Here is a 13,220-nt window from a genome sequence, read left to right on the forward strand (position 1 = left end):
TGTTTGTCCATTGCAATACTTGAATTAATTGATTGAGCTCTAAACTAGCATTATCATTGAACTTGCATGTGGAACCCATATCCCTAGTGTTTAGACCTTTGTTTTACTTGATTAGACTTGTTTTAGTTTACCATAGTGCCAACCATAATCTCAACTCCATCTTCGAGGTAGCTTGACTTAGACTCTAGTTTTCATCATTGCATTCCCTAGGGATCGACCCTTAACTTGCCCTATATTCATATAAGGTTGGTTAGGTGTTTACAAATTTTGTTTGACTTGGGGGAAGGGTAGATAATGACATACATTTTCCTCTTGTCAAAATGGCGTCGTTGCCTTGAAGTGAAGAAGAGATTGAAGAAGAGCAAGGCATGGGAGAAAATCCGAGAGTGGCCTTGAAGGAGCTAGGAATACCTGGTGCTTATAGGTTTGAGAGTGGCATAGCTCCACCTACAACACCGACAAATGATTTTGAGATTCGGCCGGCCATGATCACCTTAATTCAGAGGAGGCAATATAGTGGGGCTAAGAATGAGAGCCCGTTGAACAATCTTAAAGAATTTGAAAAATATTGCAACACCATCAAAGTCAACGGAGTTTCTCAAGAGTTCATACGCCTCAAGTTGTTCCCCTTCTCTCTCATAGGAAGATCCTTAGAGTGGCTAGATAAATAAGTGAAGCCCAACTCCTTGAGAACATGGGATGATGTTACAAAGGCCTTCTTGTCCCGCTTCTACCCTCAAAAGAAGACGGCGGAGGCAAGAGCCTTGATTCAAGGGTTCAAGCAAAGGCCAAATGAAAGCCTTTACGAAGCATGGGAGAGATACAAAGAGTATCAAAGGGAGTGCCCTCACCACGGAATCCCAACATACCAAGTGGTCCAAATCTTCTATGGCGGTTTAAGTCCCCAAGGCAAGTCATGCATTGATGGGGGGGCCGGGGGTCCTATCATGAACAAGACCGAAGAAGAAGTGGTGGACATTATTGAGGACGTGGTGACGTACTATAGAGATTGGCAAGATGGGGAGAGAGACTCTTCAATCAAGCAATCTTCATTGTACTCGGTGGACCATCTAAATGCGATCAACAACCTTTCCTCCCAAATGACAAACTTGGGAAAGGAGATGACCGCAATCAAAGCCAAGTTGGAGAGCACTTCTTCTTCTTCCCAAGCTTCGAATCTTCCCTCCTAATTTAAGGGGAGAGGTACTCCTTCTAACTCTCAATCCCCTCCCTCTTCACATAATATGCCTATGGGTTGTTTGTTTTGTGATGCATGTGGATCGTATGATCATGACTCTAGTAATTGTCCTAATGAATGTATTGATGAGTTTGATAACAATGAGAGTGAGCATGTGAATTATGTGTCAAATAATAATGCTCAAAGGTTTGATAATCAAAGAGGTAAATGGAATAGGAATTACCAAAACCAAGGCAATTTTGACAACTATAATCAAGGTGGTGGTTATAGAAACCAAGGGAACCAAGGTTCTCGTGGTAGCTATAATAAACAAGGTTATAGTGGCCAAAATCAAAGCCAAAATTATGGTAATAAAAACCAAGGTTATGGAAATCACAACCAAGGTAGTGGTAACCATAATCAAGGTGGTGGTAACCATAATCAAGGTTATGGTCAAAATCAAAATAGGGGTACTTGGAACAACCAAGGGAAGGGCAATTTTCAAAATAATGCTCAAAGAGGTCCCCCACCCGGATTTGTTCCAAGGACTCAAGGAGAAAATTCCTATTCACAACCTTCTTCACCTAGGACCAATTTGGAAGAAATAATTGAGAATCAAACCAAATTGTTGAACACATACATGGCCGTTAGTGATAAGAAGTTTAATGAAATGATGACCCACAATAAAATGCTTGAAAACGAAATTTCTCAACTTGCTAATGCTTTGAAAGATCATGCAAGCCCTTCTTCTTTACCTTCCCAAGGTCTTGATCCCAAGAAACACGTGAATGCTATTGCTACAAGGAGTGGTAAGGTTCTTGAGGAGAGATTACCTAGGAAGGGTGAGGATAAGGAGGTTCCTAAGGAAGCCTTGGTTGAGATTGAGGGGGATAGGGCATCATTGGAAGAGGTTGTGGTTGAGACACCTAGAGAGGTGAGAGTAGAGAAAGAAATTGTGAAACCCAAGCTCCCTTACCCACAAAAATTCATGAGACACAAATTGGATGAACAATTTGGGAGATTCATTGATATGCTAAAACAACTTCATCTTTCTCTACCTTTTACCGATGTGATCAACCAAATGCCAAATTATGCTTAATTCCTCAAGGACATTTTGAGTGGGAAAAGGACTTGTGAGGTTGTGGAAACTATCAATTTGACCGAAAATTGTATTGCTATCATCATGAACAAAATGTCACCCAAATTAAAAGACCCCGGAAACTTCTCAATCCCTTGTGCCATTAACATGATGCAAATTGATAATGCCCTATGTGACTTCGGAGCTAGTGTGAGCATAATACCCTATTCGGTTTATCAAAGGCTTGAACTAGGGGAACTCTTACCTTCTAACATTACCTTGCAATTAGCCGATAGGTCAATCAAGTTTCCAAAAGGTAAGGTAGAAGATGTTCCATTGAGGGTTGGGAAGATTGTGTTCCCGGTGGATTTTATTGTGCTGTAAATGGATGAAGATGCTACCATTCCAATCATTTTAGGTAGACCCTTTCTTGCTACCTCGGGTGCTATGATTGATGTGAGGAGTGCAAAGATTTCCCTTAAGGTAGGAGATGAGGTCATTGAATTTGATTTGAATGAAAGCATGAAATATCCATCTTCTCTAGAAAATTGCATGATGATTGATTCACTTGATCATGTTGTGTCTTCCATGCATGAGCACTTGCTCACCTCTAACGATGCTCTTGAGAATGTTTTGTTGAACAAGGACAAAGTAGGTACACCATGCAAGAAAGTGGCATTTTATGAAGAATTGCTTAATGGAAGCATGGAGGATGTGGATGAGCAAATGTGCTTGAAAATCTCAAGCCAAGAAGCTTTGCAAACGGCCACATCAAAGGAAGGTAATGGTGTGCCTATGGTAGAGCTCAAACCTCTACCATCACACCTTAGGTATTAGTTCTTGGGCCCTCATTCCACTTACCCCGTGATAGTCAGTGCATCCTTGAGCGTGCGCCAAGCTCAAGCGTTATGTGGTGTTTTGAGAAAGCACCAAGGTGCTTTGGGGTACAAAATTGATGATCTTAAAGGTATAAGCCCAGCCTTGTGCCAACACCACATAACACTTGAGGAAGGCGCCCTTCCTTCTATCGAACGACAAAGAAAACTACATCCCCAAATGGGAGAGGTAGTTAAGAAGGATATCACCAAGCTATTTGATGCGGGAATCATATTCCCCATCTCTATCTCAAGGTGGGTCTCCCCCGTGCATGTCGTTCCAAAGAAGGGGGGCATGACCGTGGTTGAGAATGAGAAGAGTGAGCTCATTCCAACTAGGACGGTCACGGGTTGGCGGATGTGTATAGACTATAGACGTCTAAACACATCCACCAAGAAGGATCACTTCCCTCTTCCATTTATTGATCAAATGCTTGAAAGACTAACAAGGCACAAGTTTTATTGTTTCCTCGATGGATATTCGGGATTCTTCCAAATCCCCATCCACCCCGATGATCAAGAGAAAACTACCTTCACATGTTCTTATGGGACCTTTGCCTATCGAAGAATGCCCTTTGGGTTATGCAATGCACCCGCTACATTCCAAAGGTGCATGATGAGTATTTTTGGGGATATGTTGGAGGAGGAAATGGAGGTCTTCATGGATGACTTTTCGGTGGAGGGTGTCTCATTTGAGGAGTGCCTTGTGAATCTTGAGAAGTGTTTGGAAAGATGTGTTAAGGTCAATCTTGTTTTGAATTGGGAGAAATGCCACTTCATGGTGGAGGAAGGTATAGTGCTTGGGCACAAGATTTCAAATAGAGGCATTGAGGTGGATAAGGCAAAAATAGAAGTGATTGAGAAACTTCCACCTCCGGTGAATGTCAAGGGTGTGAGATCGTTCCTTGGTCATGCGGGTTTCTATAGAAGATTTATCAAGGATTTTTCACTTATTGCTAAGCCCCTAAATGACCTTCTTCAAAAGGATGTTGAGTTCATTTTTTATGACAAATGCTTGAAGGCATTTGATAGATTGAAGAAGGCCCTTATCTCCACTCCTATTGTTCAAGCCCCAAGGTGGGATCTTCCTTTTGAATTGATGTGTGATGCAAGTGATTGGGCTATTGGAGGTGTTTTGGGACAACGTGTAGACAAGAAGCTTCATGTGATTTACTATATGTCCAAGACACTCGATGGGGCTTAAAAGAACTACGCAACAACGGAAAAGGAATTTTTAGCAATTGTGCACTCTTTTGAGAAATTCCGTTGTTACTTGTTGGGTTCCAAGACTATAGTTTTCACAGATCACGCGGCCCTCAAGTACCTCTTTGCCAAGAAAGAGTCCAAGCCTAGGTTGATTCGAAGGGTGCGGAGAATGTTGTGGCGGACCATCTTTCTCGCCTTGAGGGTGATAAAATTCATGATGATGGTTCACCTATTGAGGATAAAATGCTTGATGACTTCTTATATGCCATAGAGGTGAAGGAACTCCCATGGTATGCCGACTTGGTGAATTTTCTAGCATATGAGGAGTTTCCACCCTCTTTCTCAAAGAACCAAAGGAAGAAAATCAAAAGCGAGGCAAGACATTACTTGTGGGGCGATCCCATCCTATACAAACGAGGGGTTGATGACTTACTTAGGCGTTGTGTTCCAAATGAAGAGGTGCCTAGTGTTTTAAGGATGTGCCACTCGGACCCTAGTGGTGGGCATATGGGTGTTTCCAAGACCGCTACCAAGGTTCTTCAATGTGGTTTGTGGTGGCCGCATCTCTTCAAGGACTCATGGGGCTTTGTGAAGTCATGTGACCGATGTCAAAGGGTTGGGAATATCTCCAAGAGGAATGAGATGCCTCAACAACCCATTCTTGAGTTAGAGGTGTTCGATGTTTGGGGGATTGACTTCATGGGACCATTCCCATCTTCATATGGTAATCAATTCATACTTGTGGTTGTGTACTATGTTTCTAAATGGGTTGAGGCCATTGCCTCCCCTACTAATGACCACAAAGTAGTGTTGAAGTTGTTCAACAAAATCATCTTCCCAAGGTTTGGCATACCTAAGGCTGTGATAAGCGATAACGGATCTCATTTTGTTCACAACGCCTTCCAAAAGATGTTGAGGAAACATGGAGTGCATCAACGGTTTGGCCTTCCATATCATCCTCAATCGAGTGGCCAAGTCGAGGTCTCCAATCGTCAAATAAAGCTCATTCTTGAGAAGACGGTTGCAAGGAATAGAAAGGATTGGTCGAACAAGTTAGATGATGCTCTTTGGGCTTATAGGACAACTTTTAAGACGCCTATTTGCACCACTCCATATCGCCTTGTCTATGGCAAATCGTGCCATCTCCCGGTATAGCTTGAACATCGGGGCTTATGGGCCATCAAGAAGATAAATTTTGACTTAGCTAGTGCGGGTGAGAAGAGTTGGTTGGATCTTCATGAACTAGAAAAACTTCTACTTCATGCTTACGATTGTGCTAGCACCTACAAGGCTCGCTCCAAGGAGGTTCATGACAAGTTGATTGAGAAAAAGGAGTTTTGTGTAGGTGACAAAGTCCTCCTCTACAATTCAAGGATGAAGTTGTTCCCCGGAAAGCTCATGTCAGGATGGGGTGGACCATTCTTGGTGAAAGATGTTTTTGATAATGGTGTCGTGGAGATTTCTCCTTTAAACTGCTCATCTTCATTCAAAGTTAATGGTCATCGGCTCAAGAAGTACTATGATGGAGTGTTTGTTGGACTTGTTCACAAAATGATTCTTTTTAGGCCACCATGAGATGGTGGTGCACGTCGAGCTAACGACGTTAACCAAAAGCGCTTACGGGAGGCAACCCGGATTCTCATCTCATTTCTCTTTCCTTACTTTTCTTTTATTTTTCCTTGATTGGTTTTTGATTTTATTTTGGAGTTGGTTTTGTGTTTGTCTTGTAGGTCGCCCATTATCATCACTTGTTGGAAAGAAAGGGTTTGAAGGAGAGTTTAGAGTGCAGGGGAGAGGGCACCCCGAGGGCTAGGAGAGACCTCGGGGGCATTTTCACCTCTTTGAAGCAAAATTAAAATATCATTCCAGGGACTTCCCGCGGTTGCCCCGCGGTCTCTCCGCGGGCGCGGGAGGTTCTGGAGAGGCCTCGGAAGATTTGGATAGGGCGCGGCCCTCATATCAAACATAATTGAATTTCTTTCCAGGGACTTCTCGCGGTTGCCCCGCGGTCTCTTCATGGGCGCGGGAGGTTCTGGAGAGGGCGCTTCTTGTTTGGAGAGGGCGCGGCCTAAATTCAAGCAAATTTGGAACCCCATTCCAGGGACTTCCCGCGGTTGCCCCACGGTCTCTCCGCGGGCGCGGGAGGTTTTGGAGAGGGCGCGGCCCCCATCAGGTATTAAAATTCTAAAAATTCCAGGAGGTCCCCGCGGTTGCCCCGCGATCTCTCCGCGGGCGCGGGAGATTTGCCGCGGGCGCGGCATTTTCGGGAGATGGCGCGGAGAGCTGGGTTTATTACCCGGGCACGCCCCTCTTCTCTCTCTCTCCTCTCTTATTTCCTCCTCTTCTCTTCATTTTTCCCCTTCCTCTCTCTACCTCCTCTCAAACCCTAAACCCAAAACATCAATTTCTCACAAATTTCTTCACCTTTTGCCCAAAATTTTCACAAATTCTTCCATATTCCTCAATTTTCAACACTCCTACTCTTCTTTCTCGTGCTTTTTCGAGAAATTTCGGGTCTTTGAAGTGCTTTGAGTTTAATTTGAGTCTCCAATCTTGGTATACTTCTAACCTTTGTAATATTTTTGTCAATTGCAATTGATTTCTTTACATTGGTTTATTTACCTTGAATTTGAGCATGTTTTTTGTGTTTTATGGTTGATTTATGGGAAAATTGGTATATTTGGGTGATTGTTACTTTTTCTTGTTGATTCATGATTATATTGATGAATGATTGTTGATATTGTTGTTTGTTGTTGGACGGATTTTGGTTGTTGTGTTGATTGAAACAGGTACCTTGTAGTTTGTGGTGGTTTGGGTGGATTTGTAAGGAGGTTTGTGAGTAATTTTTGGTGGAAGTTGTTTTGTTTGAGGGAGTTTGTTGTGTTCTTGTGAATTGTGTGAATTTTGTTAAAATGGATTTGATAAGAAGAGTCAAAAGTAGCAAGAAGCGCTCAAACCAATCCCCCGGCCAATCTTCTCAAGGCCAATCCTCAAACCCTCAACCCCAACCGCATTCTACAACTCAAGATGATGCTCCTCCTCCTCCTCTATCCCCTCTCAAATTTTGGAACAGGTCTAAACAAACCCCCATCTATAACAAAATGAAAGACCGGAAGTTTAGACCCTCCCGGCATTACTTTCGTGAGGATATGGCCAAGTTAGGAATTGAAAATGACCTTGACATCTTTCTAGATAACCTAAGCTTGGGTGAGTTTCTAAAATCGGCCCCTAGAACCTATTTGGAGCCTTCCATTAAGTTTTTCTCCACATTTGAGTTCAATAAGGTGGGGGAAACCGATTTTATTATTTCCTTCCAACTCTTCAATGTCAAACACACCATGAACCTAGCCGAGTTCAATGTAGCCCTTGGTTTCAACCCCAATGGTGATATCTTCGAGCCCCTTATCTCCCTAGTCCAATCTGAGTATAATGAGGTTTCTTGGTGGAAAACCAAAGCCAACAGGAGGGAGTTTGATTCGAAGAAGTCCCTTGCTAGTGAAATTATCCATCCGGCCCTTAGGATCCTTCATAGAATTCTTGGGTATTCGGTCTTTAATAAGCAAGACGAGAAGAATATGATGAAGAGCAACAACAACCGCCACTACAACAACAACATGAGCATTTTCATGATTATGCTCAAAGAAAAAGAAGAGAAAGGAGACATCAAAGACAACAACAACAACAAGATTTCCAAGGAGATGCTTATCTCCGAGAGATGGAGGCCATGAGAGCCCACATGGAGCGCATGCAATTGAGCATGCAAGGTATGTACTCGGACCACCAAACTTTGTCTTATCAAACTAGCGCCTTGTATGACGCTAGTGTGCGTAGGTGGGAGGTCACACCTCCGGTCAACTACCCTTATGTGCCACCCCAACAAGGGTCGGTACCTTCATGGGGCGATGACAACCTCCCTACGTACCCATATTGGCCCGGGGTGGAGGACCCCGATGTGCCAAGGTGCGACTTCCCACCTTATGATTATAGGGTCTCGGGGGGGAGTGATTATCGGGGTGATCCCGCATATTACCATGTTCACCCCCATCACCCCGAGCCCCTTGTTCAGCCTGAGCCCTTTGACCAATTAACCTGATCCCAACTTGACCTATTCCAGGGTCACTATGGTTTTCCTTCCGGTTACACCGGAGGTTGGGATACGGGTGATGATGGTGTCGGCCCTAGGGGCCAGTAGTCCCCTTATGCATGTTTGTTTTCCTTTTGTTCTCCCCTTTCCCTATTTTGCATGTTTATAGGCATCGCGGTCGATGCCTTCATTTTGTGAGAGGGGAGGGTCAAAAAGGATGTTTTATGTTGGTTTGGGGAGGCACCCGGGGCTCGGTGGGAAGTATTTGATAAGGCTTTTGGTGGATTTTTGCTAATGGTCTCGTTGGTCTGTTGCTTGTTGTTGTTTTGTTTCATTTCTTGATGTTTTTGGGAGTTTCTTGAGAAGAAAAAAAAAATAAATAAAAATTTTGATGATGATGGTTTCTCTAGCTTTTTGTATATACTTTGTATCTAAGTGTTTTATTGTTTGCTTTTGTTTGGAAGTTACTAACAATTTCATTTGGTATATATAGCCTTTTTCTTTAACTCACCTTGCTCGTAGCCTATGCTTTGGATTGCGGAACCTTTTGGAGAAGCACGTTCCTACTCCTTGGGTACTTTAATTTAGCACGGATGCTTGGTGAGGCCTTTCTTATTTTACCTCTTTATTTTCACTTCTTCATTTTCTTGGTTGCTTAGATTAAGATTAGATTTAGGAGAAGTTGAACGGTTCGAGGATGTATGAATTTAACACCTAGTGTGTTTGGGGTCTTTGGCGATGTGGCCATTAGACCGCTTGTATGTCGATTGGGATAAACGTGTTATGATTGCATCTTTGCCCTTTTCCTCTTTCCCTTTCTTGTCCTTGTCTAAGTTTTCCATCTTCTTCTTTTCTTTTCTTTCCTTTTCTTTTAATCTGGTTTGTGTGCATAACTTTTTGAGGCTTTATTTTCACTCTTTCTCTTTTTGAAAATTGGGCTTTTATGCAATGGACTTTTTCTTTTGAATAATAGTCTTCTTAGGTAATAATGGTATGCACGGTTTGAGATTACGTTTGGTTGATTCTAGGATAAAGCATGCTAAGATAGTTGTCTAGAACTAGGGGGATCACGAAACCGAATTCTTCTCGTTTGTGGCCTGTTGGTAGTTGCTCCCTATCTTTGATTTGACAACCTTAGTGATTTTTTGCTACAACCATGTGAGATTTATATTTGTTCAAGCTTTCATCATACTCTTGCATGAGCGCCATGGATCCTTGATTTTCGCAAACCTAATCTAGAATCTTAGCGTATGATTCCTAAGACCGTGACCGAACTACCTAGGGAGGACAAGAGCAACTTTTCGGGGAGTTATTTTTTTTTTCTAGGATAGTTCCTTTTTGTTTACTTTTTTTTTTGGGTTTGGGATACATTTGCCTACTTGTTACCCCTTTGAACCTTTTTCCCTCTTTTCAAGCCGCATAATTAGATATCTTGAGCCTTTTGTTTCGTTCTCCTTCTTTTTGGTTTTTGTGAAGCAAGGGTCAATGTTTGGTGATTGTGGTCTATGAAGTTGGCGTTCGGTTCGAACTGGTACGCATAATTGAGTTGTTTATATTTTGTGAATAATGACAAATGCTTATGTAAAAGCAATCCTTAGTAAAAGAGGCAAGGATGTTAATAAATGCATTTTTGAAAAAAAAAAAAGCGGTCCGAATTGAAAAAAGGCAAGGACTAATGCTTTTAAGGAGTTCAAGTAAATACAAACAAATTTATAAATGGAAAAAAAAAACCATAAAATTCAAGTGTCTTTCTCCTCTCTATGCATTGAGGACAATGTTTCTTTTAGCTTGTGGGGAAAGCGCTTGCGCTTTTTGTTCTAATGATTGTAGATTGTTGCTTTGAATAAGCTTGGGGGTGTTAATACGTTTTTGTTTGGTGATTACTTAAGTTTGGTGTTGAGATTTGGCCGGTCTTTGCTTCACAATTTAGGATAACCACCAAATTTTAAATTTTAGCCTACCTTAACACTTCTTGCCTTGCGTTACAACCTTGGGGAAGACCTTTAGACCTAGGAGTTGAGTCTTTCATCGGTGGAGGGAATCATAGGTTGTAGACTAAGGAAAGGGGATGTGAAATTAAGATGTCGAGTAGCCCAAAAATTTGATCTTTTTCCGGTTCCTTCGCGGAATCTATGAGATGCTCACTAAGGGGAGACAATAGATTAGTAGGAGGAACGCGGTAAGACCGTTTGGGATGAAAGTGGAATGTGATAACTAGTTCCTATGCTTAGCATATTTATGTTTCAATCAACCTTAGGTATCTTATAACGTGCATACCATAATTCTCTTTAGAAAGGTTGTTATTCATTTGAATTATAGTCTCTTTGTAAAGTCCATTTCGTAAAGATTTTGTTTCCTTTTTCCTCTTTCTTTTCCTTCTCTGGTTTGCCTCTTGAGGGTTTGGTGGAGAATTATGGGTAAACTCTTAGGATACCCTTACGAGAGCATCACTCGTCCTCTATAGCGATCTAGGGGTTTAAATGGCTTGTTGTAGCTAAAAACAACTATGATTCCTACGACAGTGAGTCTTAGTGTAAATTCTCGCCCCTCTTTTTCTTTTTGCTTCGAATAAGCCCTTCTTATTCCTTTTTAGCCTTTGTTTTGCTCGGGACGAGCAAAAGTCTAGCTTGGGGGAATTTGATGAGTGTCATTTATGACACTCATAGGGTAGTCTTTTAGGGTTATTTCTTTCCCTTTTTCATGCTTTCTTCTCTTATTTTTGGTCCTTTTTCCTTAGGTTTCTCTTTCTCCTCTTTTCTTTATGGTTCTCGTGTTTTCCTTTTATTTGGCTCTTTTTCATTTTATTTCCTTTCTTTGCTTGCTTGTGTAGGTATTTGGAGAATCACCTTTGCAAAGGAAACGAGGTGGGGCCTTAATGATCAAGTAAGGAAGAAGCATTTGGCTAGAGAGGGCTTAGAGAGGCCTTGGAGAGGCCTCGGAGAGGTCTCCAAGGTATTTCCAGCAGGCCGCGGGCGCGGGCTTAAGAAGAGCAAATTGCAAGATTTTGGCAGGAGCTTCCCGCGGTTGCCCCGCGGGCGCGGGAAATCTTGAGAGGGCGCTCCATCTCAGAGAGACTGCGGCCCCCTGATTGAGTTTTGGGAGCAGGGGATTGGCCGCAGGCGCGACAACTTTGGCCGCGGGCGCGGGTGCTGCCCAGAAAGCCCGCGGAGGGTTCCGTACCCATTTCTCCGCGGCCGCGGATTCATCGAGAGAGACCGCGGGATTTGCCGGTTTCTTCTTTACCTATAAATAGAATTGTAATTCCTTTTCAAAAGGAACTTTTTGATAATATTTCATTAGCTTAGTTTTAGAGAGAGAATTTAGAGAGAGGTTAGAGAGAAGTTCTTGGTTTTTGATTTGTAACTCAACATTTGATCAATCAAGTTTGGATTTCTTCATTTTCAATCATCAATATTAGTGAGAATCTCTTCCTTCTTTCATTCCTTACTTACTTGCTATTTGATTTATGCTTGTTGCTTGTTTTTCTTTGGATTTGAATTTGATATTGTTGAATATTTTGATTTCTCTTAGATTTTAATATAGAATGAAGATTAATGCAATTTCTAGTTATTTGTTCTTGAATTTCACCATGATTAGTGAGTAGATTAGTTGCTAGGGAAAGGGGGAAGCATGTTTGATTAATGAAATTGCTAGTTGATGCTCTTTGATTGATTGATTTGTTGCAATTAAATTGGTTGACATAGTTTTGCATGTGATTGATTATACTAGGAGTGATCAACCTATAAGATTAATCTAGATTGCATTGCAACTCTTAATGACATGAACAATTGAATTGAAAGTTGCTCTAATTGATTGGGTTTGCTTGTGATTCTTCTTGATTTGCCTTTCATAGTGACACCTAGATTGGCCTATAGGAGATAGCATTTGAACTCTCTTGATTGCTACTATTGTTTGTCCATTGCAATACTTGAATTAATTGATTGAGCTCTAAACTAGCATTATCATTGAACTTGCATGTGGAACCCATATCCCTAGTGTTTAGACCTTTGTTTTACTTTATTAGACTTGTTTTAGTTTACCATAGTGCCAACCATAATCTCAACTCCATCTTCGAGGTAGCTTGACTTAGACTCTAGTTTTCATCATTGCATTCCCTAGAGATCGACCCTTAACTTGCCCTATATTCATATAAAGTTGGTTAGGTGTTTACAAATTTTGTTTGACTTGGGGGAAGGGTAGATAACGACATACATTTTCCTCTTGTCATTGATATATTTATAATCTTGTCTGATTTTGTTATGATTCTGTAATTGAAAGTGAAAATGCAATTGTACATCATCCTGAAAGTCTCAATTTTATACATTTTAAAATTAGTCTATATATGCAGTCCTAGTAGACTACTTGTGTTGTCTAGCAAAGATAGATTACCGAAATGGATGTGTGTGAGTTAGTTTGATTTGAATAGCTTCATGCTTCGACTTACCTTTTTTTGTTCACTATCTACGACACTACACGTAAGGCCGTGGACAATTGTATTAAGTAATTTAAGAATTGTTGCATTTTGTCTTCCTATGTGCTCTCACTCATTCCCTTGCCCATTACACACGACCTGCTACTGTATTAGTGCCTTTCCCAATACGTGAGGACCACAGGTGGCTGGTTCATTACAGAATATATTGTTTGAACTAAAACAAATCAATTATGTAATTGAATATCGTCATATAAACTTAAAATCTATGTATATCAATGGTTTAATGTTGTATATTCTATTAGAGCTGGTGGTTATGAATACAATGGTGATAAACAAGGGAGTTTCGTGTCATAAAAGCTCATATTTTA

General features: G+C 41.5%; 1 pseudogene; it reads right to left on the reverse strand.

The window, feature by feature from the left end:
- Window positions 1-760: 760 nt before the first annotated feature.
- LOC145557124 (small nucleolar RNA R71) lies at window positions 761-859 on the reverse strand (annotated as a pseudogene).
- Window positions 860-13,220: the final 12,361 nt, after the last annotated feature.

This window comes from Chenopodium album, chromosome 8, assembly GCF_948465745.1.
Source record: "Chenopodium album chromosome 8, dcCheAlbu1.1, whole genome shotgun sequence".
In the NCBI taxonomy this organism is placed as follows: domain Eukaryota; kingdom Viridiplantae; phylum Streptophyta; class Magnoliopsida; order Caryophyllales; family Amaranthaceae; genus Chenopodium; species Chenopodium album.